This window comes from Myotis daubentonii, chromosome 3, assembly GCF_963259705.1.
Source record: "Myotis daubentonii chromosome 3, mMyoDau2.1, whole genome shotgun sequence".
NCBI classification, from domain to species: domain Eukaryota; kingdom Metazoa; phylum Chordata; class Mammalia; order Chiroptera; family Vespertilionidae; genus Myotis; species Myotis daubentonii.
Window position 1 is genome coordinate 19,006,461 of NC_081842.1, and position 24,351 is coordinate 19,030,811.

General features: G+C 36.7%; 1 long non-coding RNA gene across 1 annotated transcript; it reads left to right on the forward strand.

Moving 5' to 3' along the window:
• Positions 1-1,881: 1,881 nt before the first annotated feature.
• On the forward strand, positions 1,882-23,627 carry LOC132229212 (uncharacterized). Its single transcript, XR_009451655.1, has 3 exons — positions 1,882-3,032; positions 17,546-17,637; positions 23,372-23,627. It is a non-coding gene; the product is annotated as an uncharacterized LOC132229212 (long non-coding RNA).
• Positions 23,628-24,351: the final 724 nt, after the last annotated feature.

Consider the following 24,351-nt stretch of genomic DNA (forward strand, 5'->3'; position numbering starts at 1 on the left):
TTGACCCGTTGAGTCATGAGCCAACATGTATTAGTTCATGACCTTGTAATGCCATTATAGGATAGGACTCTGCTCGTCAAACACCGGGAATGTGAAAAAAGGAAAATAAAAAAAGCTAGATATCACATGTCCTTTTCTTTCCCAAATCCCCTGTTCTCTCTTGGCTAGGCAAAGAGGAATAAGAGTAATTGGGTTCCAGTGCAGAAACTCAGAAATAGAGGAACCCAGTCACCAGATATACAGTACAAGATAGAAACTGAAGTCTTATGAATGGGGTGAAAATTAAATCACAGAATAAGGTCAGGGCAAGTCTTGTTATATGAATGCTTAACAAATTGGGGGTCAATATTCCATAGCATGTAAGAATGAGACTCAATTCAAATCCTAGCATAGACAATTATCAATCATGAGAAATTGGGCACAAAATAACCTTTCTGAGACTCAGTTTTTTCATCCAAAATATAAGGTTCATAATAACTACTTCACTGGGTTCTTGTGACATATAAATGAACTCATCTATATGAAACTCTTTGTGCTACTGCCTGTCACTTAGTAATTGCTCAATAAATGGTAAATGCTGGAGTTTGAGGTAAGAAACAGTTGGACAGAGGCTTCCTGAGGATGTCAATGGATGAGCTAGCTGTAGGGAGAGGGAAATTTCAGAGGCATGGAGTCAAATTAAAAGGATTTGGCTGAGGAACTCAGGAAACAAGATAGCCACGGTAGCAAGAAGGAAAGGAGGAAATATGTGCCTAAGAAACCCAGAAGGAAGCAGTGATCAGCAGGAGTAAATGAGCAAAGAGGAGACTGGAAAGAGACAAGAGTGGTAGACACAGCACTAAGGAGGTGATTAGAGAGAAAGGGAAGGAAGCCAGAGGGCAGAGGGTCAAGAAGGAAGTATTAAGGAACACTGTGTTCTCAGAGGCAGATCAAGAGAACCAGTTGTTCTGAAAAGCTGAATATAAAATGTATTGATTCTGAACTGTGATGTTGTTGAGTGTCTTATTTATAATGTTGTTCAAGCCTCAAACTCTAAACAAGCAGACCCTGGTTGCCAGGATGTATTACTCCTGTTGCTTCCAAATCCAATTCTGGCAAGCGCTGCCGTTCCCCACGGTATTTCTGTTAGCATTCATACAGTACTCATTAGGACTTGAAATCTTTTCAGCCTTGTCAAATTCCATTATATGGCACAACAAATCTTAACTTGTAGACTGTAGCGTTTCTTTTCACAACAACTTGGTTTTTAAATCAACTGCTGAAAATGACATTAATCTTTTTGTGCTCTTATATCGATGTCTTTGTCCATAATAAGAGAATGATCACTGTATTAGGTGTGCAGCATTAAAAAAAAATAACCCTCATTGTACATTTCAAAAAAAAATTAAAATAACAATAATGGGTTTTTCAACTCATTGCATGTAAATTTAAAAAAGTGTTTCAACTAGTCCACTATTTACTATATATTTACTTTACATCAGAAATATTCAAATATCCCTTTTGATCTGCCAGAAGAGCAAGTAATGAAAATAATTAAAACCATAAATATCTAGAACTCTCAAGATTGCTTTCTTTGATAAAAAAAAAAAATACATAATTTGGAGCAAATTAGTTGATCCTAATTAGATATAAGCAATAGCTCTATGTATGAAATTGCCTAATTATACCACTTGAACAATGTGAATTTTCCACAATGCATTTAGCTCCATATTGCTATTATTGTCTTCCAATATTACTTAAAATTTAGTCTGCTTTGCCATGAAAAGTACCCTAAACTTTTTTCTCTTTTTAACTGTTTTTTAGAACTATTTAACAATTCCTTGATTTTTTAGCATGATTACCCTTTAAAATATCACAAAAAATTGAGATACTTAAACTACAATTTAAAGAAAAAAATGTATAGCCAAAATAGGGAATATTCCAAATTCAACAGAATATATTGAGTGCATACTAGTTGAGACATAATGAAATCAGAACATGAGTGGCCGCCATTGCAAATGGACAGAAAATATGTTTAGGAAGCACAATCAATGAGTCTTTGAATGTGGAAAAGATGAAGGAGATGGAGCTGTGTAGACCTCAGATGACTTCTAAATTTCTAGCTTGAACAACGAATGAGGCAACTGGTAGAGCCATTCAGCAGGCGTGGGGAAAAGGATGGAGACTTGATGATTTCCATTTTTGATTAATTGGGTCTAAAAGTGGAGTTCTAATAAATACAGTCTTGTGTTTTCCAGCCTATTCATTTGCTTTTATTTAAAGGTGTCCTGTTGTAAATAGAGCAAGATTTAAATATTCTGAAGAAATACTGGTTATAGGGGCAGTTGAAATTGTCATATGATTGGTAAATATAATTGCTAGAGTCATCTGGTTCAGAATTTGGGCCAAGTATCCAATTTTGTCAAGCAAAGAAGTTTTTATGCACTCAACAAATAGATGTTTGAGAGACACCTGTGTATTAGGCACTGCTCTAAGAGTTGGGAATATGATATGGGGAAAAACAGAAACAATTCCTGTTCTCACTGTGTTTACAGTCTCCCAGGAAAATACAAATGATGGGTACACAGCAATGAAGATAAATTCATCTCTGACAATTACAAGTGCTATGAAGAAAATAGAACATAGGAAAAGGGGACTAAGGTGAAAAAGAATATGACATTATTCCTCTCTGAAGGGGTGGCATTTGAGCCGAGCTAGCTGTGTGGAGAAATCGGAGAGCTTTTAGACAAGTTGAAAAGCTTCCATTTTTTCTATACAGGGGCAGCAACAGGTTGGAAGAAGTTTGAGGGACTTTTAAAAAATGATATTGCATGAAAAGCCCTTGCTGTTTATTTACAGTACATATTTATTTGAAATGGAAGGAGCTGATACAAAAAAACAGGTGACTGAGTGCGCCTTCTTCATATCTACCAGGCCGTTCTTTGAGCTTCCAGACATACAAACAGAAAGCAAAAGCAAAGGCACAGCCCAACCGGTGTGGCTCAGTGGTTGAGCATTGACCTATGAACCAGGAGGTCATGGTTCAATTCCAGGTCAGTGCACATGCCCAGGTTGCAAGCTGGATCCCCAGTAGAAGGCGAACAGGAGGCAGTTGATCAATGGTTTCCTCTCATCATTGATGTTTCAATCTCTCTTTCCCTTGCCATTCCTCTCTGAAATAAAATATATATATATATATATATATATATATATATATATATATATATATATATATATATATATATATATTTAAAAAGTAAAGGCACAAAGGCAGAAACTGGCTTGCCTGTCCTAGGGGCAGGCAGAGACCAGTAGGGCTAGAACATGTGATGAAATAGAGGAGTGAGTGGTAAGAGATGAGCTCAGAGAGAGGGAGAGTAGTCACATCATGCCTGGCCTGGTAGACCACAGTATGAGTAGAGGGACTTAAGCAGGAAAGCAATTGGAGGGGGCTTCATTTCTGAATTATATAGTAAGTCAAGTCATTATCTGGTACAATTACTATTTTAGTAGTCACTGATAGAAAAATAGTACATTTAGGGGGAAAAGGGCAAAATATGTGTTGTACTTTCAATATTTTTATATAAAATCCCTACCTTGGGTTGCATCTAAGCCAAAGATGCCATATTGCTGTTTATTATTAGCCCCTTCAAAATGTGTGTAAAGAGTTAATCTTCAGGAGGAAAAATATAGCATTGTCTCCAATGGCATTTGCTGACACTGAGGGGTGTACTTTAACTCGTGTTATGAAGAGATGTTCTGTTTGTCACATACACAGTAACAGTATTCTTAAGATTTTGTTTAACTTATTAAGGATAACTGGTGTAGCAAAGGCAAGTTGGAATAACAGACCAACCCTAAGATTGATGAAGCTACATATTTTTCTCAAGGGATTTGTAATGCTCTTCCATTAATGGTACTCAATATCTGATGATGTTGAAGTATTTTCTTTGGGCCAGGGTAGAAATACAGTATTAAATTTTAAATTGTTCCTTAACTTACAAATAAGGGGAACTATATCTTCTGCTCTAGCAATTTCTGATTAGTATGTGCAAATAAATGGATGAACTGCCTCAGAATGTCATGACTAAAGATATTTTCTTATATGAACTTGGGAACATATATGAGAAAATTGTTTTTTTTTAAATTACAGAATTCATAACAAGTGACAACCTTATCAATGAGAGCAATAGATATTTTTCCTCTCTTGAAAAATTTAAACCTGGTGGCTTTTAGGATGGAAAATGTTTTTAAAGTATGGTTAATACCAGATACCTGAGTTAATTGATTGGTTGATTCTACAATTCATTCATTCATGCATTTTACAATTATATACCCATAGCTATTTCGGATGATATCCCCCCAAACACAATGAAATAATTATTAAATGTATTGTTTTTATAATCAAAATTTTAACAGTCTGGTTGATGAAACAAAGCAGAAGCCTATAAAATGTTTACAAGCAGGAGAATTAATATGCGAGAGCAGGAGAAGAGCCAGCAAACAGCAGTACAGGTTTTTGAATGCCATAGAGCACCAGGAATCATTCTGGGAAGTAAGAGACTTGAGAAAGCTGAGTTCACTCCATTTGGCTCCCTCTTGTCTGGACATTTTCTCAAAGTGTGCAGACAGGTTTTTTCAGCAGTTTACATACACCTCACGGAGGTCAGATTGGGGTTAAAGTTTATATTTGAACAGCAGAAAGTGTACAGGCCTCAAGTCAGTTTCATCATAACAGTTCTACAACCTTAAAAGGGAAAGCTTTCCCCCTCACCAAAAGATCTTTCATTTCTTCCATGCTCTATTATTTTCTTTACTGAGCAGACACTTTAAATTGCATACTTGTAAAGCTCCTGAACAAAGCTTTTCAGAAATCCATCATTAGTCTTCTCCCAATGACTAGATCCTCCCTCGGTGTTCTCTGCTGAAGATCAGGAGGCTCCCACAGGCAAGCATTAAGATTTACTTAAAGGGATTTTCAAAGCAATTTCTGACCAGTATGCTCAAATAGAGTATGAATTGCCTGAGAGTGACTTGATAGTTTCCTTATATGAAATTGAGAAATTGTAAGAGAAAAAAAAATTAAGTTGCAGAATTTTAAAGGTATATACTTTACTGCAAAATTGTAATTTTGTCTCTTTTTCCCTCTCTTCCCTTCCCTCTCCCTTCCCTCCCTCCCTCCCCTCCTTAAACAATTTAGTCTTAAAGCCATTAAGTGGAACAGAGTGAGGTAGGCATCTGTGCCACTTGTGGGAGTGGCACAGGCCCAGATCAGAGTGCCAGAGCCTCAGTGGGTTGAGAGGGCCCCTGGGTAGGAGGGCTGCTAGACATGAAGGAGAGCTAACCTACTGGTCCAAACATCTGCCCCCTGGTGGTCAGTGCACACCATAGTGAGCAGTTGAGTGGCCTTAGCATATCATTAGCATATTCCGTTTTGATTGGTTGAATGGATGACCAGACACTTAGCATATTAGGGTTTTATTATATAGGATAGTTCTGGACAATAAAAAGGTTCTTGTGCTATCACTTTCAACTTTCTATAAGTTTTTGATAGTTTTAAAAAATTGTGCTTTTGAATTTGCTTTTATAATCAACTGGTAATCCTTCAATATTGATAGTATACATTGTCACTACAGGTATCATTTTGTGTAATTAGGTAATCCAAGAGGCATTGTAAAGCATTTTATCTGATCACCTGATGAACAAAAACAGTACAAACTGTCACTGCGGTTTCATTAGGATTCATACAGTCATGCGGCATTTTTTTTCTATTTTAAAGAAGGGGAAAATGTGTTGGTATTGAATTTTTTAAAAAGTTGATTGATTTTTGTATTACAGTATTGAAGTTCAAAGCATGTAGAGTTTTTTTGAGATAACAGCAGAACAATAGATGTAGTCTCCTGGTTTAAAAAAAGTCATTTTTAGTCATTAAAGATATCAGAGACAGATATTATATATATATCAACCTTGGCTAATTGGCTAATTTTCCTGCCCAGGTTTATAATTACAAATAAGTAAACCAAAGTCTAAAAGGTTACATAAAGCCATACAAGCTGTTAAGTGAAAGGCATAAGTTGCCTCGTGGAAGAATATCTCAACTGTCCTTGCTCATAAATCATTCCATTCTTCACAATGCTCAGAGCAATTACACCCCTACAATCACTGTACTACTGTGCCCCACCACTCCCAAATATTAGTGTTCCTAATAAATCTGGTTAAAAACCATATCTTAAAGAAACTTAGAGTGAAAAAAAGATTGTACAAGAACAACAAGCCTCTCATAGGTAAGAATATAAAATTTCTCATTTGAGGGGTGGTAGAAATTATGGATTTTTTTGTATTCATCTGAACCTTAAGTCTTTTTGATACAAGCACAGAAACATATCACTTTTCCCAATTAAGAGCCTCCAGGATTCACTAAACCAACTGAACAGAAAGGATCCAAAATAATCAATCCTTGCCTCCCCCATCCGCCCCAATTACCATAGTCATCTGCATTTACATTGCCTAGGGAAGGAGGCAACAATTAAATGAAACACTGATTATCCTTGCAATTTCAAGTGTAATCTGCCTTACAAATTATATGATATCAATTTAACATGAATTAAGCCAAAATGCTAATAAAACTCCATATAATGGCCCATATTTAGAAATTCACGTATCAATAATCGCTGGTTTGCTTTTTAAAATAAACTTTCTTGGGTTATTATTTCTAAATTGCTTTGAGAAAATTATTCTGGGCATAAAGTTCAGAATAATTTTAATTTACTGATCTAATCAGGGGGAAAAAGATTTTCCTGTTATCGACTGAAAGTGTTCCCCGCAAATTCATATGTTGAATTTCAAAGCACCGTAAGGGTCAGGTTCTCATGGGATAGGATTGTTGGCCTGATGAGAAGAGGAAGAGAAAGAGGGATCCCTGTCTTACAGGAACACATTGAGGAAAGGCTATGGGAGTACACAGTGAGAAGGCAGCCATTGCTGTTATATCGCAAATCAGTGATCTGGACAAGATGCCTTAATAAGCCAGTTAGTTAGGAGTCATCTTTATTGCGTGTAGGTTCAGAGCAGATTACTTCTTTCAAATTCTGAACCCCCAAAGAAGGAAGCATTCTGTTTTTATATCTTTTTTAGGTCCTTGTGTAAGTTATTTTTACAGACAATTTGTAACCTTGAGTACATATCATATCTAACAAACACCTGTAACCTTGAGTATTTATACAGACACCTGGCATCAATATCAGTATCAGTTAGATGGCTTTATCTTTTCTATTCAAGCAAAAAACAAAGTTATTTTACAGTCTAAAAATAACAGAGATGGCCTACAGAATACGAGCCTGTCTAAGAATAACAGAGTAGTTCAAACAGCAGTTTTCCAAAGGAGGGATTACTATGCTTCACTGCAAGCCAGGAGGCGAGCTCTCCTCAGAGCCCAGCAATGATGACACCCTGATCTTGATCTTCCATTTTCCAGAACTATGAGAAAATAAATTTCTGTTGTTTAAGCCACTTTGTCTATGGCGTTTTGTTATGGCACTCTGAGTTAGTTAAGGCATTTCCCCCCAAAAAATTTTTTTACTAGTACCAGAGCATTTATTCCAATACTGCCAGCAGTATAGGAGAGTAGCAGGTCATCCAGGCATTTCCCAAATTGACCTTTTCATTCCTAGATTCAAAAGCTCTAAAGTCATTGTTTTTCTTACAAAATCTGCATATTCTTAATTCTGTTGCATAGGAAGAATCTTAGATTGCTTTCCCTTTGAAGAAGTTGCCACAAATTGCTGTTAGTATCGTGCATGATACAAAATACCTTCATAGTGCCACAGTTAAGGAGTAATGCAGTATTTCAGAAGGATGGTTTTAAAGCTTATAGAACAGGAGTTACAGCTGATCGGGTAAGTGAATCAACAAGAAGATAACGAGGTTTGACAGGGGATGTGACTGGACCAGTCACAAATTAAAGGCTAAATTCCCTTTTAACATGAGCATCCTGGATTATGATTCTCAGATATTGTGTAGAGTTTGGGAAGTGGGTCATCTCTTTTAGACGAACTAAGTTAGTTTGCCAACTAAGTAATTATTATGCAACTATAATAAAAATGACACAAAAACTCATGAGACTCCAAAATTAAGCAATTGGCAAGGTTGTGTGCTAACAGCCTAGACTTAGTATAAGGATAATAGTCAAGGGGAAATGCAGTGCAGACAGATGCCTGAGTTAGAACTGGCTTAGTTAGAAATCCAGTTCTTATTATTAACCTGAGGCAACCTCTCTGAGCTTTAGTCTACTTACCTGCAAAACGGATGATAATAATATCTGCTACTAGAAAGTGAGTAAATCCATGTAAAGCTCTTGGAAAAGTCCCTTGCACGTAGCACTGGATAAGCATTAGCTATGAAAACAGTAGGACCAACTTTGCATGTGAGTGCCTATTTATGTAAGACATGCATAAAACAACTTTGTTTTTCAAATTGCACACAACTGACTTTTGTAAAGGTATATAAATGCAGAAAATCATGCCCCTAATTGTTATAGCTAAAGAACTCATTCCTGTTCTTTAAATAACTTTTGAAGATGAAATAGTAGGGTAAGATGCTGTGCTGGTTGGTCTCCATTTGCCCCTCCAGGTCCATTATTCCCTCTTTCCTGCGTTACTGGGCCCCTGGAAGTTGACCTCTAGTCTCTCTAACACCTGGTCTCCTGCCCTCTGGCTCCCAGTGAGTTTGGCCAATGAGAAGCATTGATAAGAGATTGGAGGTTGGAAGGGGAGTAGGATCAGATTATCTTCCTCCCCATATTCTTCCTCCCAGGCCAAGGTTTCAGTTGTGAATGTGCTCCTCTATACAAAGAGCAGCCCTGACACATGACACCTAATCTGTAAACCTTCCCTCTTCTTGCCCCTTCCAATTTAGTGGTGGTGAGACCATCCCACTAAGACCCTTCGTAAGGGTGTTTTATGACTCATTGTTGCTTCCCTTGTCTTTTCTATTAAATATGATTCAATAGTTTTTCCATCTGCTGTGGGTTCTAACTGATACAGATGCCTTTAGTTTAGTATTATGTTTATCTCATTTGATAACAGTCATGGGGTCACAGTTAATTGTCGTGCGTTTTTACGCTACATAGTTTACATCACAATATACCTATTTAGAATCATAAGATAAATTATCTAGAAATTATCCTAAAGCCAGGCAGTTTAACCTCTGCTACAATTCAGATTTTTTTCTATGCATTGTAAGGATTTTTTAAAAATTATAATTATGTAATTTATTAGTAGCACTCAACAATAGGGCTGGATACTGACTGACTGAAGGTCAATTCTACAACAGAATGCCAGAAACGCAAACAAAGCCTTAAAACTAGAGCATAGCAAATGCTTTTGCCCTGTCATAGAGATTTAAAAAAAAAAAACTAAATGGTTCACCCAATTATTATCACCATCATGGACGCCATATATCTGTAATTTCATTATAAGTAAATGATTACAGTCAATTCTTGAGTATTCTTTCACCTGAAAATGTACCTTGGAATATGTCAGTAGCTAAGCAATTTCCCATTTAAAGGACAGTAAACTGACAGATTAGCCTTTTCCTCCTATCCTGAAGCCAAAAAGCTGAATTATTATTAACCTAGAAAGGTGAGGCAGACACATTGAATTGATGAAATAGTACAAAATCCTAGTATAGCCACCATATGAATATGAGTCGCCAAAAGAGATGGTTTGACTCCTTCAATAAGATATTTAACAATATTTCAGAAGAGAGACCAAAACCATAGTATTATTATAAAAATAGCATTTTTATTCTTGATATGATAATTCTCACCTTTGCCATTCTTAAAATGGATAGAAAACAAAATATCTTGCAAATAGTAAAAGGGCAAAAGAAACTTGATTCAGCTATACTAAGAAGAATCACAAGTGTATTCACATTAGAAAAACATCTGAGTAGGATTGCTCAGTTATGAACAATGGGAGAGGCAATGCCATGAGGAATGTGTAAAAATATTATAACAAGTCAAAACAAAATATATAAAGAAGAGAAAAAAACAAGCAAGCAAGAAATGTAATTTTCCAAGGAAAGATAAAAAGCCCAACGTTAAAGCAAACAAACTTCAAAGCACAAGAAAATTCATCACAATGGTCTCACCTTAATGGGAACATGAATTCAAGCGCTCATAGAAGATGATTAACAATAAGAAACTGAGGAAAAGGGGGAGATTTTAGATTGAGGAAAACAAAAGAAGGCTATAAACATAATCACGGAAATAAGTAAATTAAGGAAGGTAAAATAAAAACAGATCTCACTGAAAATCAAAATACTGACCTGAAAGAAATGCTTGAGATAGCTTATGCAATGCATATGAAAGCCCTAGCCAGTTTTGGGAACTGAAGGGTCCAGGTTCCATTAAGGTCAAAGGCACTGACCTCTGTTGCAGGCTCCTCCCAGGGCCTGGCCTTGGTCAGGGCATGTGCAGGAGGCAATCACAGAAAAGCTGATAGATATGGAGGACAAAGAAAATTCAACATAAGAATACACAACACTCCTGATATGAGGAATCTGACCACATAAAGCATATGTATCCAAAGATAGAAGGAATTTTTCCTGAAATGAAGAATTCACTGGATCTCTCTCTGTGTGTGTCTCTCTCTGTGTCTCTCTCTACACACACACACACACACACACACACACACACACACACGTGCACACATGTGCGCACATACACACACACACAATGAGAATGATGTTCATCTAAAAGTAACAATGTTTACTCCCAAATGGTCAAATTTGGAGTGATTTTTAAATATTTAGGCCATTTTCACTTTTCTAACTTATTTAAATTGTTTATGGTAAATATGTTTCGTATTTATTAAAAATAGATTCATTTACCTAAAAACATTAGGTGCTATATTGACACAGACTCTGTCAGTGCTCCAACCATATCCCTCCCGTCCTTCTGTGTGCTCTGACTCCCTTCTGCCAGTAACCACATTTCTGTGCCCAAGTGTTAGCCCCCTCAACTGTGGAAGACGGTTGCCAGTGAGCCACAAGTACTGAGAGTTTAACATCCACCCCCAGCATTCCTACACCAGTCACCAGTCAGATGGGGTCATTGAAACCTGTGTTTTGTACCATTTCCCAGAGTTTTTTCTAAGGGATTAGTTCCAGTTACCCACTAGAGAATTAAATTAAATAATGTATTTTTTCTTAGTTGCTTTCCATGCCCTCATCATACCACCACTCTGCTGATGTTCCCTGCTCATCCCAAACTATTTGCACTCAAATCGTTGTCTTGGAATCTTATTTTGGAAAAACCCAAACTAACAGACATATCATGTACAGATAAAATAATAAACACTGGAAAATTGAAAGTATACCAGAATGATTCTGGGTAGTAAGTATAATTGTTATTTTATTCTTTGTCTTTACTGTATGTCTTCAATCATAAAGAAAACAATTATAAATAAAAGGTGAAGCAAAAGGTACCGATAATAATGTAAATTTAATGATGTAAAACACTGAAGCAGACATTCTCAGTGTAAAATAGAAACTAATGTCTATAACAAGCAACACAATAAGTTGTCAGCACATCCCACCCCTTTAAACCATTTCCTTTGTGCAAAATACATTTTACATGACAAGTCTGGTGAGTAAGCCTACCCTCCCCCCATTTTCTAGGTCTTTCTCTTCTAACCTATTTTCTTTTCTTCCCCTGAACTGCTTTGATCCTGTTAATTTCTTGGTATTGTAATGCCATAATATTGTACTATCATATCTAATTCTGTGCTTATTAGTGTATTGTAGATATCAGCAGAATCTATTTACAAAAAGCAACCTATATAAAATCATGATGTACGAGAAGAGTAAAAACTCATGAGTAATATTTATTCCAATTTAAAAGTTGTATAAATTATATCCAGAAACATAATGGGACTCATTCAAAATTAAACAGCTACTTTAAACCAATAAGACCTAGAACCAAACCACATATCCTGAATTCTAGCCTAATTATCTCCAAAATACCTCTTAATCCCAAATTTCCTTCTAAACCTATTTTCCTATCCAGATGTCTGTTAGATACTGATGTGAGACAGACAGGTAAGGGGCAAGGAAACGGTGATCAGAGGCAAAAGCAAAAGATAGACCTTAGAAAGGTAAAGATCACAGCGACCTACTCAAGATTCAACATGATTCACTGATTTCTACTACAGGGAAATAGGTGGGTCTGAAGGACAGAACGGGAATGCTTACGCAATGAGTAGCAAGTCTCAACAGAGCTAAACCAAGCACATCCATTCGTGTCTGGCCAGTTTATCTTCTAGGTTCAGGTTCAGTCCTTGCCACAACTTATCTTCCTCTTTTGTTCCAGAAGTTCAAGGCTCTGAAGTTAAGAAAAATTATTAAAGTTTTAAGATGTTTTCAAATAAGGTTCAAAGGACAAAAACTTCTACAATCGTAAAGTCGTTCTGAGATCAGACTCTTTAGAAGTAATTGCCTGATATTTTAGAATGGGATAACCAAGTCACAGCTCTCATTCTTTCTGATTGACAAAGAAAGGCGAAAAGTTAAGATATTTCCCACTAATAAATTATGGTGTGTTTTTGGATGGTGTACTTTTATTATTTTTCCATAAGAAAAATAGAAACAAAAATAAATTTATTATTTATTAAATGACTTATAAGGTCAATCAATCACAAAAGTTTGGATATGGGAGGGATCCTCAAGATGATGGCATATTATGGCTTTTTATATTTTGTGACCTGTCACAATATGCTAAAGCTATACTTTGAAATATAAATTCTCATATCATGCATTTATAAATTATGCCCACAAATTATTGAATTATGTACATAGTACATTGCTAGTCAGTAAGGGCAATTTAGAAATGAGTAAAATGCTACTCTAGCAGATAGGAGTTTAAATTATATTTGGTGAAGAAATAGTTAGCATAACAAAAAAATAAAAGCTGTTTGAAAGATAAGCTTTATGAATAAACCTTCAGGCTGGCATGAGTCACATTGTCTGATTACACACGGGGCACTTTCTTTCTTTCCTGCTTCTCTTGAGTCTGTTTGAATTCTTCACTGTAAAGTTTCAGTCGTCATTCAACTGTGTTGACAGGGAAAGTAAAAGATTCACCTTCAGATAAAAACATGAGGGGAGAGGTTCCCTTTTGAGGTCCCCATCCTGCTGGCTATCACCCATTCTACTAGTAAACTCTTCTGAGCGGAAGGTGAATGGCTGCAGGCCAGACCTCAGAAGTTCAAACCCATATTCCCACACTTTTCCATTACTCACAAGAGAAATCTGGGTTTGCTTTTCATGAGCCAACTCTAGGTATTTCTATTTAAGGAAAAAGATATACAGTTTGAATACAGAGGAAGTAGTGATCACTTCTCATTGGAGAGTCAAGTGAGGAAGGCTTATCAAAGGATTCATCATTTGAGCTCAGGCTTGAAGAAGAACATCCATGATGAGTATGGGGAGGGACAGTCCAGGCTGAGGCAGGAGCACAGCTAAGATGCAGGGGTATGGCAAGGACAATTGACAAATATCTCAGATTCCATGAAGGCTGACTCTGATGTTTCCAGCTTTGATAAACTGGTGAAGGGTTGGCGTGAAGATGATGAATTTGGTTTGGGGCATTACAAGTTGTAGGCAGTTCAGTGCTGTGTTGGACCAGTATGCACATCTTTGCGAACTCTGCATTCAGTCATGTTAAGATGGTAGCTTGAAATAGGACATCATGAGAGTATTTACACTAAAGAAAACTGGCAAGTTATACAAATTACTTTTTGTGAGAGCCAATTTATCAGTACATTATTGGTTGTAGTGGTGGTGGGACATCTCAGTGAAGTTTGCCAATCAGAATAGGATTTTAGGAGATAATTCAGAGCCAGAGATAGGGTGTTCAACCATTAGTCAGAAAAAAATATCTAAAGATATAAAGAATTTTAGATATCTTAGGAAAGATTGCATTATGAGAAATGGGATAGAAATGAGGTAATCCTTGAGGAATATTTATTTAAAAGGAATACAAAGATTCTTAAGGACAAAGGAGACTTATAGAAGTAGGAAAAAAACCACATTAGAATGGGTTAGAATAGGTAAACCTATCAGTGGTAAAAGACCAAAGCATTAATAAAGCAAAGCTAATAGCCATCATCATCATCATCATCATCATCATCATCACTATAGCAGACCACATTCATTAAACTATTTATGCCAGGGAACATATAATGCATTTTTATATATTATACTAGAGGCCTGGGGCACAAACTTCATGCACGGGACAGGGGGGAGGAGAGGATGTCCCTCAACCCAGCCTGCACCCTCTCCAATCTGGGACCCCTCAGGGGACGTCCGACTGCCATCCCTCTCACAATCGGGGACTGCTGGCTCCTAACCGCTCGCCTGCCTGCCTGCCTGATTGCCCCTAACCACTTCTGCCTGCAGCCTAATTGCCTCCTATCTGCTCCCCTGCCAGCCTGATTGATGCCTAACTGCTCCCCTGCTGGCCTGATCACCCCCAACTGCCCTCCCCTGCTGCAACCCACCTCTTCCGCGGGGCCCGCCTCCTCTGTGCCATGCAGAGCCACTGGGCCCCGCCTCCACTTTGTGCACAGCCATCTTGTGGCGGCCATCTTGTGACAATGTCGCCTGAGGGCGTCGCACAAGGGTGTGCCGCCACCCAGGCTTTTATTATACAGGATAATTGAAATTTCAAATATCATAAAAAGTATGTATTATTACCTTTCTTTGACATAGGAGAAAATTGAGGTTTACTATGATTAAGTACCTTATACAAAATGAAATAGCTATTAACTGGTATAGCCAATACTCGCCTAAGGTCTGTGTCAGCCCAAAATGTGTTTCCAGAAACCAACTTGAACCTATTCCAGAGATTGTTTCATCATAACACACATTAAAACCTTAAATAGCTTTATTTCCTGATTCTGGTCATTTCCATGTTTACACTAATAAAGAAAATGTTAGAAAATTACAAAACAGAGAAGTAGCTAAATCTTTGTTTTAGTTTGCAGTTCCAACCAAAAATAAATTAAAAACTTGGAAACTCTAAATAAGCTTTTAGAGTTTTCTGTGGATATTAATTACCCAGGGTATATTTTCCCAATTATCACAGTTACTTAGCAGTTTGGATATTATACACTGCTTTACTTACAGTGAGAATGTAAAAACATAAATATTCTTCATGTGACTGGCTTTATCATATCATAGAAACTCCCAAGTAAGTCAACTTAACTTAGTCTTGATAAATTTTAAATATAAAAAATAAAATTTTTAGTATATATCAGTAAGTAGTTAAGAGAAGTAGGTGTTAGTCTTAAGTTATTTAATGATTAATATTATGATTCTTTTAAAAGAGGGAAACTTTATTGAAATCTTAACACTTAAAAAAAAAAAGATATATCCCCTAGGATTTTTATTTTATCACTATCAAAGTTTAACCTGTTGCAATATTTTCTCTTGCATTTATTGCCCGTGTATTGGACTCTAGTTATGTAAGATAACAAACTATGGTAACATAAGGTCAGGTTTTATAGCTCTTACTATGTGATAGGACTATTCTAAGGGCTTTAAGATATATTAACTAACATCCTATGAATTACATGCTACAACATCCCTATGAGTTAAGTATTTTTACTATACTCATTTTATAGGTGGAAAAACAGAGACATAATTAAGTAACTTGACCAAGATTCACTGTTAGTAATTAGAAGAGCAGTTTTCTTCCAGAGAAAGCCCTCTTAACCATTATACAAGAGCCTTATAAAAAATCAAGACTATTAAAGTAGCAGGCATATAGGTAGTTAAATCTGATTTTACAACACACAAATTAGCCCATTCCTAATTAATTTTAATTTGGAAACACAGCTGAAATCATAAATTGGAGGAACTCAAAGTTGATTCATCTGATTACTTTTCAAAAAATTAGACAAAATACTGTACAAGCATTTCAAGACGTGTCAGTTGATGCAAAATTCATCCACTTATTTAAAGCTGGCAAAATACATTATAAAAATCTAAAAATTGTTGCTGAATTTTTCCAGAAAAAGGTCAGAACATATTCCTTATAATTTCCAACATAAGCATTGCACAGGAGCATTCAACCCTGAACTAAATCTAACTTGTTAACTGTAATTGTTTACCTTTGCTTTTATGACATATTCACTGTTATCTATGATTAATATAATGAAGAGTTTATAGTCAAGAAATCAAACTTTCAATTGCATGTCGTGCTAATGGAAAAATACAGATCAATTTTTACAGCAATTCTGTAAGTTCTATTTTCCAGTCTTCAGTTAACTGTGTTGCTACAATTAAGGAAAGAAGTGAAAAATCCATCATCAGATCAAACATTAAAGGTTTCTCTCTCGTTTAAATTAAAAATAACCCTTACAGACACTTGTATATTTAACATTGGGCAGACAAAATATTGGGGTGAAAGTAAAACACATTCACTTTTCCTTTGGGTGTTTGGGATTAGATAGATACTGTCAACATTAGACTTGCAGTTACATACTCACTTTCACTTTATCTTTAGCTGATTGGTGGCCTGGTTGTCCCACAACTATAACCATTAGAGAGAATCATCTTTTACTGAGTAATAGTTGCTTGTGTAAAACATCTTACCTTTTTGTGAGTATTGGCAATTGCAGTTAATTGTTATAGCTAATGACTAGCTTCTCAATACCATCAAGGTATCGTCTTCTTATTCATTGTCTTCCATTTTCTATAAAGTGAACCCTGCTTTTTCTGTGTAATGTAAACTGTCATTGAGATTTGGAGGGTATGAATTTCAACCCTGACTCTACTGTAGGTTATTAAGGTAACCTCTCATGTTCCCCCTAACCCCCTGGCTTCTTTCTCTCTGAACTCAAGATATCTCATAGGAGTATTTTGAATTAACTCATTAAAAATTTTCTAACTGAAGGAGTTTCAAGGGCTTTTTAGTAATTATGGACTTGGAAAGTGAGTAAATTATAAGGCTTTAACCTTTAAAAGCAACAAAATCACTGAACAAAATCTGCATTTATGAGTTCAATAGCACAAGATGAGGCCTGGTAGAAAAATTGCCTTAGGTTCAGAAATGTGCCATGTAAAACTCAGAATTCTGAGCTAGTACCAATTTTTTATTTTAGACTAGAGGCCCAATGCAAGAAATTTGTGCAAGGGGCTTGGCCCTCGCAGCCATAGTGGCTTGCCTCAGCCCTCACAGCCCCGGTTTCGTCCGGAAGGTCATCTGGAAGGACGTCCAGAAGGTCATCTGGAAGGACGTCCGGAATGTCTGGAAGGTCGTTCAGCTGTCCGGTCTAATTAGCATATTATGCTTTTATTATTATAGATTCTTATGTTCCCTGAAATCCTGGTTGTCAGAAGTATATTGTCTTAGCTTGTGACAAAGACTGAAATATCTCCTGTAAGAAAGATCTTTGCCTCCTCTTGTCTCTACTCACTAAGCTATACAAATACACAGAACTCTAACTTACCATCTTGGTTCCTTTCTCTCTTTTAAATAGCATTGCTGGTTCTTTCCCTCCAGGACCAATTACACTGAAGGAATCTAGAAGGTGACCAGAAAAACTCCTGTGAAAAACATTCACTCCAGGGATCCTGGAATCTACTAATACCAAGGTGAAGGGATCCCCATGATTCTCTGTGATATTGGAAACAATAGGGTTGATAGTTTATAACCCTTGATACACTCTATCTGCTTCAATAAAATATACCAATAGTTTGTATACCGGGTAATGTATGAAAGGCTATAGTAGAACTTAAGAGAATCTTACATGAATTTCTGATAACTCTTCATATACACAACCAAAAGTATTGCTCCACTATCATCAACATGTAAAACATCAGCAAGCAATCTGAAACTGATGCTGTAGGGACTTTTCTAGTAGTAGCCTATTTGGAAAATGATGTTAAACCAACAAGTCTATAAAAAGTACACAATTTGCTAAACCAGTTTGGCTCAGTGGATAGAGCGTCAACCTGCTGACCGAAGGATCCCAGGTTCGATTCCGGTCAAGGGCATGTGCCCTGGTTGTGTGCACATCCCCAGTGTGGGGCGTGCAGGAGGCGGCTGATCGATCTCTCTCATCGATGTTTCTAACTCTCTATCTCTCTCCCTTCTTTTCTTTAAAAAAATCAATAAAATATATTTTAAAAAAATAAAAAGCACACAATTTTCCAAAGCCTTAGAGATAAATTAGACTGTTTTAGTCTTGGCCCCAACTCTCAACTTTAACTTTTATAATGCTTCTGCAACTCTTGAATTTGCTCTATTTCTACCAGTGATGACTACTTTGATCTCACTATCTCTCTTTTTTTTTTAATTAAATCTTTATTGTTCAGATTATTACATTTGTTCCTCTTTTTTTTCCCCCCATAACTCCCCTCCTCCCAGTTCCCGCCCCACCCTCCGCCCTCACTCCCCACCCACTGTCCTCATCCATAGGTGCACGATTTTTGTCCAGTCTCTTCCCACATCTCCCACACCCCTTTCCCCCCCAAGAATAGTCAGTCCATTCCCTTTCTATGTCCCTGATTCTTTTATAATCAACAGTTCATTCTGTTCATCAGATTATTAATTCACTTGATTCTTAGATTCACTTGTTGATAGATGCATATTTGTTGTTCATAATGTGTATCTTTACCTTTTTCTTCCTCTTCCTCTTCTTAAAGGATACCTTTCAGCATTTCATATAATCCTGGTTTGGTGGTGATGAACTCCTTTAGCTTTTCCTTATCTGTGAAGCTCTTTATCTGACCTTCAATTCTGAATGATAGCTTTGCTGGATAAAGTAATCTTGGTTGTAGGTTCTTGGTATTCATCACTTTGAATATTTCTTGCCACTCCCTTCTGGCCTGCAAAGTTTCTGTTGAGAAATCAGCTGACAGTCGTATGGGTATTCCCTTGTAGGTAACTGAGTTTCTTTCTCTTGCTGTTTTTAAGATTCTCTCTTTATCTTTTGCTCTTGGCATTTTAATGATGATGTGTCTTGGTGTGGTCCTCTTTGGATTCCTTTTGTTTGGGGTTCTCCGTGCTTCTTGGACCTGTAAGTCCATTTTTTTCACCAGGTGGGGGAAGTTTTCTGTCATTATTTCTTCAAATAGGTTTCGATATCTTGCTCTCTCTCATCTTCTGGCACCCCTATAATTCTGATGTTGGTACGCTTGAAGCTGTCCCAGAGGCTCCTTACACTATCCTCGCATTTTTGGATTCTTTTTTCATTTTGCTTTTCCGGTTGGATGTTTTTTGCTTCCTCGCATTTCAAATCATTGACTTGATTCTTGCGCTCCTCTGGTCTGCTGTCGGGCGTCTGTATAATATTCGTTATTTCAGTCCGTGTATGCTTAATTTCTAGTTGGTTCCCCAATATAAGATCGAGGGTCTTATTAGTTTTCGTGTAGATCTCATTAAGTTTATCGACAGCTTCTAAACAGTTCTTGAGAGACCTTAAAAGTGTGGTTCTGAACTCTATTTCTTCCATTGACAATTTTGTCCTGTTTCTTTGTCTCCGCATTTTGTTATGCTTCCTTGGTGTACCCCCTAGTGGTCTTTGTTCGAAGTCTTATAGTTAAATCTTGATTGTTGTAGCTAATTCCAGGGAGGGTTTGACCTCCAGGCCAAGTGGCTATGAGAATCAGCTGTGTCAGCAGTGAGAGAACTTCTGTCCTCTAGGGAGGTGCTAATCTAGCCTTTGCCTGAGGCTATCCGGCAAATGCCTCTGTGCAGGGCTTGGGCGGGGCGGGTCGCACAGGATCAACAGGGTGGGCCGGAGAGAGCAGTTATGGCGGCTCTCAGTCCTGTCCCCAGGGGCTCTGCCTCTCTGAGTCCCAGCACCCACTGCAAAGCTCGGAGAGAAAGCTGCACTCGCTCTGACCGAAGCCAGACAGTCCCGATTCTCCCGTTTGAGTCTGGGTCCCTAAGGACTCGCCCGTATCTGGTGCTCAGAGTCTGCGACTCCCTCCCGATTGAAAACGCCAACCGCGCCCTCCGCACCTCAGAATTTGACTTCACCACTGTGCCTCCTCTGAGTGTCCGTGTGCGTTTCTCTTTCCTCCTAGTTGTAGGACTTCCACTCAGCCAGCGTTCCTGTGGTTCTGGGTGATGTCCGTTCCGTGTTTTAGTTTCACTTTTGAAGTAGTTGTTCAAAGCAGCAAACTCCGGCGTTAACCTATGCCACCATCTTGGTTCTCCCCGGATCTCACTATCTCTTATCTTCACAGGCTGACCATTTATTTTCTGTGAAAATAAGTATTTAGAAAACTTTCTTAGCGTTTCATGGACATTTCTAGATACATGTCTCATAAGAATTTGAATTCAACGTGTTCAAAATTGAACTTATTCTCTTTTTTTCCAAACAAACCCACTCCATCTCCTGACTTCTGTATTTCTGAACCTGCCATCACCCAGTTACTCAAAATTATTTTCCCTTTCTCCTCAGAATGTCAACTCATGGAGGTTCTACCTCTAATTTCTCACATCCTTTCCAGTTCTTCCATTCCAAGCTCAATAGTCTCATAACCAGTTTCCCAACCATCAGCTCTCATTATTCCAATCAGTTCTGTGAGTTACTTCCCAAATAATTATTCTAAAGAACAAATCTAATGATATCACCTCCTTGATGAGAAATCCTCGATGTTTCTCATTAAGAAACAAATTCCCCTAAATTCTTCTTTCTGGCATTAAAGATCATCCAAAATATACCTGACACTTACTTGTCATGTCCTATATACTGATATGGACCTTCTGTTCTCACCAAGCTCAGCACCCCAATTTTCTCCGAAACTTTGCTTCTTTGCTGCCTTTGCTATTTTCTCGCTGAGAGTGGTTAGAGTCCTTTTGGTTGAGAATGGTACTCTCCGATAGAACTGTGCAAATGGAAATGTTCTACAATTCTGTGCTGACCATTATGGTGGCCAGAAGCCACAAATGGTTATTGAACCCATGTGGCTAGTGCAGCTGAGAAATTGAATTCTTAATTTTATCTGATTAATTTAATTTTAAATATAGTTGGCATACATTATTATATTAGTTCTATTAGTTTCGGGTATATAATATGTGTTGGCAAGATGTGGAAGAATGGGAACCCTTGTGAACTGTTGGAACTTCAAATTGATGCAGCCACTATGGAAAACAGTATGGAGATTCCTCAAAAAAAACAAAAATAGATGTACCATCTAAAGAAGCAATTTCACTTCTGGGTATTTATCCAAAGACAACAAAACCCTCTATTTTGAAAAGATATCTGCCCCCTATGTTCATTGCAGCATTTTTTACAATGGCCAAAATACGCTATTAAATTAAATTGAAATTTCCACATTTGCTGGTAGCTACAGGAGAATGCAGATCTGGATCCCACTCCCAGCCCTAAGAATTATCTCCATCTTACAGTCCCCAGGCCAACCATCTATGACGCCTCTACTGATTTTCCTCGTTGGAGTGATTCTTCCTTTGACCTTTATGACAATTTAGCTATATCTTTTCATAGCTTGTATCACTCAGTAATAATATGAAAAAAAGTGATGAAAAGGTTGAATTCTGGATGCACATTACCTTAGATTAGCTGTGCAACTTTGGACAATTTACCTAACTTCTCTAACTTTCAGTTTCATCATTTGCTTGTTGCTACCTCAGAGAGTTGTTGCAAAGATTAAGTAGGGGGGGAGGCGGGGAGTGGAAAGCTTAGTTTTGTTTTAGTATAAGTATCTGGGTGCAAATCACTGATTTCTTACAATTCTGAATTCAGCATCTAGTGAGATTCATTCGTAACTTAAATGCAAAGACAAGTAAGATACAGTCCTGCCACTCTTCAACTCACAGACTGGTATGGGGGTGTGTCATATCTTATCTTTTCTTCTGGATTTTGAGCCCTGAGGAGCAGAAATCATATTTCCTTATCTTTATGGTCTGCTAAAAGCCTTGCACAACATCTGGTACGTGGGAAACTATAAATAAATGCGATTTATTCAACGAATATTTCTTTCTCTTACTATCTCTCCTCCTTTGAACATAGGTAGAATTGTTTTGTACTCTGATGGCATCTGGTTTGCTGAATCTTATGTTATAGTTATTCTCTAAGTAATCAATATAACATTTGAGGACAGTTTCTTTCATTGCTTTTCTTTTCCTATACTTACTTTGAGATATTTCTTTATGAAGTAGAATATCCTCTGAAGAATTGAGAGTAAACAAATAAAAATTTTTTTTAATTGTTGTTGTTTTTAAAGAATGTTCTGGACATTGCCAATACATTTCAGATTCCTATGGGTCCCACATTGTAGCTACAATTTCATGTCCCTAAGATTTGAGAATTCAGCATATTTCATGTGCTCTTTATTTAGTTTTCTATATAATGGTTCACAACTCTAGTGTGTACCCATTATAAAAGGTAATTGTTGAATGAAGGATTTTTAGTGAAATGAAGTTGTTTGCCTACGTGTGTTTTTTTTCCCCTTCCTAAATCTTATTTTACAACCATAATTTCTATTATTTGAATGCATACATGTTTATTGCTCATATCAAAGCCATCATTTTACCCTTTAAAATACCAAGTGAGCCTGGCCATTGTGGCTCAGTGGTTGACTGCTAACCTATGAACCAGGAGGTTATGGGTTGGATTCTTGTTGGAGCACATGCCCAGGCTGTGGACTTGGGCTTGATCCCCAGTGCAGGGGCGTGCAGGAGGCAGCTGATCAATAAGTCTCTCTCATCACTGATGTTTCTATGTCTCTCTCTCTTCCTCTCCCTTCCTCTCTCTGAAATCAATAAAAACATATTTTTTAAAGATATAAATAAAATAAAATACCAAGTGATTCTGATGAAACTCTGGTAAATGTGTTTTTTTCTAATTTATGATTAAAAGTTATTTCTGATTCTTCATTGCAAAACAGCAAATTAATTGTGAAATACAGAAATCACCATACAGTTTGTAACTGACAAAATTTCTTTAAATATAAAGGAGAAACTGGGTTAACTAAAGGTTTTAAGAAGTAAAAAATAAAACTTGATTGTCATGGTTTTTATGCATAAAGTCAGCAAAACAGAAGTATTGAATGACTATCCATATGAGTGAAGTTATGGATAAAGTATAACTGGATGAGTTCAATTTACTTTTTAATACTTTCTGTTAATTAGAAGAATGTGAAAAACATACTTAAATGCCAAATGAGAATTTTAGCTTGAGATTTGGGTAATATTTAAGTTCTTGAAATTATTTGCCACTGACAAGTAAGTTTTTAACTGGGTGGAATGTAATAAACTTTTATGTAAATCATCAGTGTTCTTGTAAAATCCAATTATTGGTTCATAGACCTTTTCTTACTAAGGCTTTGCACTTTTCCTTTGAATTTTTCACAGAAGATAATCACACAGGACAAACGCCCTATCAATTCATCATGTGGCCACTTGAAAGCAAACTCCTCTGAAAATGCAAGGCACTTTTGGCATATTTGCTATGATCCGTATGATTAATGTTGTATCATACATTCTCTAGCTTATGTTTATAATACTCTTCAAACAGATTGGGTGGTTTCAGTATTCTCAACTAGGTGACCTTCCAGAATCTGTTAGAATCTCTAGCACTTCTAAACCCTTAGTTGTGTAACAATACAAAATTGACCAAAATTTGTCACTGAGTGATTATTTGAACAAAACCCAACAGAAATGTCTATTTTCTCAGCTGCATTTGCAATTCTTTTAAATGAAAATGTTTTAAAGGATATAGTTTCACTTATGGGACTATTGGAGGATAAAGTGTTTCTTTGATATGGGGAACAATAACATATAAAAGATATTTTTAAATATTACTTGACATTTAGGAGGGAAGTGAGCTAAAAGGAAATGGGTGGAATTTTACCTAATATATCTAACCAAAAATAATCTTAATCTGTTCAAATCAGTTTTTCCTTTAGGATAGAATTTTATTTATTTATTGCATTGATTTGTTGTTGAGTAATATTGAAGGTTCCTTTTTGTAACTTGAATATGAAATGACTGTAAAATTCAGGGTTACCAAAGGTAATGGAAATTTGATTTCCTTTAAAACATTTAATGCATCTATTTCTGCATATTTTTCTAAGCTTATTTTACTAAATAGATTTAAAATGATCTCAAAGGCTTATTATGTTTTAATTCTGAAAGAGCTTATCAACTCCTGTCCCTTTCTTTTGCAGATGATTAAACAGAGGGCAGTACAAATTAAATGACCTGGTAGAAATATAGATTTTATGTGTTACCTTTCATTTCCCATTTTTGGAGGGTTTTGTTACATGCTTTTAAGCCTCTCAACTATTGAATAATCTTTTTGTTTCTTCCCTTTTCCTTCTCTCATGAGCTTA